At 49.1% G+C, this 4,330-nt stretch overlaps 1 long non-coding RNA gene across 1 annotated transcript; it reads right to left on the bottom strand.

Annotated features, from left to right (window-relative positions):
* Positions 1-67: 67 nt before the first annotated feature.
* On the bottom strand, positions 68-1,265 carry LOC121317936. Its single transcript, XR_005950554.1, has 3 exons — positions 1,220-1,265; positions 574-720; positions 68-165 (listed from the first exon to the last, which is right to left on the bottom strand). It is a non-coding gene; the product is annotated as an uncharacterized LOC121317936 (long non-coding RNA).
* Positions 1,266-4,330: the final 3,065 nt, after the last annotated feature.

The following is a 4,330-nucleotide window of genomic DNA, read 5'->3' on the forward strand; positions in this document are numbered from 1 at the left end:
ACGAGTTGCCATGATCGGTGCATGAGGTGCACATGTGGAAGGAGCTCTGTATAAAAGGAAAGGTCAGTACCTTCATCAATCTTGGTGCAGATGACAACAGTGGAGGACACGAGTTCCGTGGAGTCTCCGTCACAGAGCACCCCGTCCAGCTTGTCTCCCAGCCTCCTGGAACAGACACGCAGAGCAGAGAGGGACAGTGCAGGGAGCAGAGGAAAGGCCTGATGCCATGCAATCAGCTCATGCATACTAATACTAGGCAGTCATATTTATTAGGATGCAAGTAAAGAAAAGCCCCCGCTAGATACAGCACTGCTGTCGTTTACTGTGTCAAAGCCTGAATATGGGCAGGTTTGATGCTACAGTTTTCACACTGTGTTTTGGCACGCACAAACTGCAACAGGATCGCACTCTGCAGTACTGTGTACAGATCTGCGGTGTTGAAAGATGTCTGGCCGGGGAGAGGCTGCGATATTAATGTGTCAGTCGAGAGAAATCCCATGAAGTTGTTTTCAAAGCTGTGGCTGTATATTGTTAGTTGAGAGGTCAAGGAGAGAGGCGGTTCCCTGCACTTACGTGACGACCATGTCGTGGTGGGTGCTGTCAGGCTGGTGATGGCCAGGGGGCTGGTCATGTCCAGCAGGTGGGTGGTCACCGTGAGGTCAGAGATGCAGATCATGATGCTGTCCTTGGTTCCCACATAGTCATAGGCCAGGCCAACTCCTCGACAGGAGCGGGGGGGTGGAGGGATTGAAATGAGGGGTTTGTGCCATGCCTGAGAACCACCAGAACAGCTACAGCAGTGGGTCTCAGAACACCAGCAGAGACACTCCCCCTGGTGGAAAGAAAGGCATACTTCTACACTTGAAGCCATGCCTCTGTAGAACAATGTTGAAACGCACATTCTGAACATTAAAATCTATTTAGGCATATAAAGGAGGTATATTTTAAGAACACATGGAGAGGGTGTCCCAAAACTACAAAAATTGTATTTTAAACAGTATATATTAGAAGCTACGACAAAAGGGACATGTTTTAGACTAGCTAATGCTGTACTGCTGTTGTTTTGTAGGATATTGCATCATTAGAGGTTTTGTAAATGTTGCATAACAGTTTGAGCAATTCCAGCTTTTAGTGGGAGGTTAAGGAGTGTTGTGTAGCTCACAGGGGAACGATGTAACTGCTGCGCTACAGTTTGAACGTTCTCTGTGGAGATGCTCACCCAGCTTCTTCAGCCACTCCCCCTTCCTGACGATGCAGCCAATCCCATGAGGCATGTGTTCCTCATGAACACCCAGAGCAGCGGGCTGAAGGGCGGGGCCACCGCCTCCAGCTGCTCCAGATTACCAATCGTCAGGCAGATGGGCTTCTCCAGGGGGCGGTCCTACAAGAGAACATAGCCAATCAACACCTTGCTCAACTACGATAGGCTCCACTAAATTCCAAAATGGTAGCAAACAATGGTGGCGGGTCTGTTGGAATCCCCGCGGAGCAGCTGGCGTGATATTCCGATTCCGTGGAAACATGTCGCTGCAGCATGTGATTGATTTTCCAGCAGGCTCTTTTGTCGGATTTCTAATCACCTTGATGTTGTAGATGCGCACGATTGCAGCAGGGTGCTTGCAGGAGGCTGCCAGCATGTAGACCGTGTCCGAGGGGATCCCACACACACCCCCGGACTCCAGAATACCCACGATGCTCTGCAGGCCAATGGTCTTCCGCGAGCCCGGGGGGGGGCAGGCTTGCCCTTGTTACTCTTTCCGGCCTGCAGCCCAGACAGAGACAGACAGACAAGCAAGACGGACGGAACAGTATCTCTGCTGTCATTTGATACTTTCTACTGCAGATGCCTTCTCTCTATGGATGCTGAATAGCACTCAGTCAGAAAGCAGCGGACTCTTTGATCAGTGATTGCCATGTAAAGCACCTGGATCAGAGGGGGTCCCATTGGAAGGAGCTTCCTCTCAAACAGGTAGTTAGCGAAGGAGGCGGTTGCTCCGTACATACAGACCACACTGAACAGGACCAGGAACACACCTGAGTGGAGAGAAGGGGACAACAATTAGGGATTGACTGACTGAATCACAGAATGCATGAGTGAATGGGCAAAGGAGTCATTCGCTCAATCATTCACACAGAATAAAATAATCAAAATAAAATCTACAGGTAGATCAGTATCCCCCATCACGCCACTCATTCGCTCTGCACTGGTATCCTTCTGTTGCCTAGGGCTACCAGCTGTCCCTCTTTTCCCTGGATCGTCCTGGTTTTAAGGAAAGTGTCCCGGGAATTCAGTATGCCTTCCCGGGACACTAAATGCCAGCACCATAAATTGAGCACAAGTCAGATAAATCAGGTACAATATTATACTATAGTAATAATATTGCCGGTGTTTCCTATTGCATGAACACAGGATTTCTAGAGAGAATTTACACTTTTAACACCCCCCTCTGTTCAGAGGTCCCGTTACTGTTACCATGGAAACAGTTTCACAATACAGCCAAAAGGAAGCCAGTGTCAGTATAAGACCATACCGTCTTCAAAAGAACTTTCTTACCAAAAAAAAAAACAAAAACAAAAAGAGATGTCAACAGGAGCTGGGGGGGCTGACCTTCGAGAGGAAGCGGCAGTGTGTGTAGCGTGAACAACAGGAAGCAGACGAAGAGCCCCTCCATCAGAACAGCAAGGGTCAGGAGAACCAGATTGGAGTCGGCAGCTGAGAGAGACACACAGCAGGGACAGGAAGTACTGCTGCACAGGGCCCCCGTCTGATTACTGACCTTCTGTATAGATTATCACACGACTACCAGGGACTGGGAGTGACTGATCAGTGGAAGAGACCGTGACTCACCCATGATGATGATGAAGGCGTTGATGACGAGGAAGGCCACTGTGCCAACGGAGAACCCGTTAAGAGAGGGATCGCTGATCCTGAGCAGGGGGTCTGGTGGGTTGGGGGTGGGGTTAACACACAGTCAACGACCCAGACAACACTGCAGCGCATTAGACTAACAGTATTGTAAAAACTCATAGAATACTACAGCTGTAGTTAGCAGATTTCACAGATTATACAGAAGGGTTAATAGGATTTACACCTGCAAAGGTACATTAAGTACTGCATGACCAGAAATACATCAAAACTGGAGACATCAAAACTATGTAGACAAACTTGACTTGTATGTTTTACATTATTGGGCAGCCTCTCTGACCCCTGGTAGTGCACACCAGCCTGTGCTGTATGAGGGGTGTTTGAGCAGGGGCCCAGACCAAGGGCCCAGGCCAGGGGCTGTATATCAGAGTAGCAGAAGGTTACTGCTCCACGTGTGCAACCTGCAGACCTCTTACCAAATCTTCAGTAGCACCACACTGCTTCCATGCTGAGGGGCTCTGCTAGCACAAAGGCAGGCACTGGGGTATAAGCCAGTGGTAACACTGTCATCTAGTTGAAGAACTGTGTTGTATGAATTGATTCTAATGGCGTAAACCCTTGGTGCATGTCAAAGTATCCTGCACAGTATCCTGCTGTATAGCTGCTACAAGGTGCATTATTGGGTGCTATTTTAAGCATGTAAATTGGATAGAAGTTGCAGCATCTGTATCACAGACTGCAGTTGCAATGGGGAAATCAAGGACCAGCCTCCACATGAGGGCTGAAAATAACGGTGAACAATATGGGGAAGAGGAGGGCTGCAGAGGACGGTGTGATCACGATATGGGGAAGAGGAGGGCTGCAGAGGACGGTGTGATCACGATATGGGGAAGAGGAGGGCTGCAGAGGACGGTGTGATCACGATATGGGGAAGAGGAGGGCTGCAGAGGACAGTGTGATCACGATAAGGGGAAGAGGCGGGCTGCAGAGGACGTGTGAATCATTAATCAGTTACTTTTCTTCGTCTGTGGGTGGACAGGACAGATTCAATGGGTCTTCTTTGAACCAGATATAACAGACAGGGCGTGCCTGGTGTGTGAAAAACTCGCAACCCGGGCATTTACTGCAAGTCTATCTTTTGCATGGGACAACTTGAAACATTTGCCCTGCTCCTTCAACTGAAACCACCCTTCTCGTTGCAGTCTCTACCAGCTTTGTGAACACAGTCGGGTGTGTAAATATACACTCAGACGCCAGGTGGCGCACCATCTCTTCCACCATAGAGTGCATGAGCGCAAAGGCGCTTATCCATACATTAGAAGAACCATAGAGATTTCTATATGTTTTTCTAGGAAGGTTTTTTTTTTCTTTCTTTCTTGCAAGATGTCGTCAGCAATGCTGGTTGAACACTTGTGAGCGCCGCTTCCGGTTTCAGGCCCCCGAACGAAGCCGCACCAGAGAGAG

The sequence above is a fragment of the Polyodon spathula genome, chromosome 7 (genome assembly GCF_017654505.1).
Source record: "Polyodon spathula isolate WHYD16114869_AA chromosome 7, ASM1765450v1, whole genome shotgun sequence".
Taxonomy (NCBI): Eukaryota; Metazoa; Chordata; class Actinopteri; order Acipenseriformes; family Polyodontidae; genus Polyodon; species Polyodon spathula.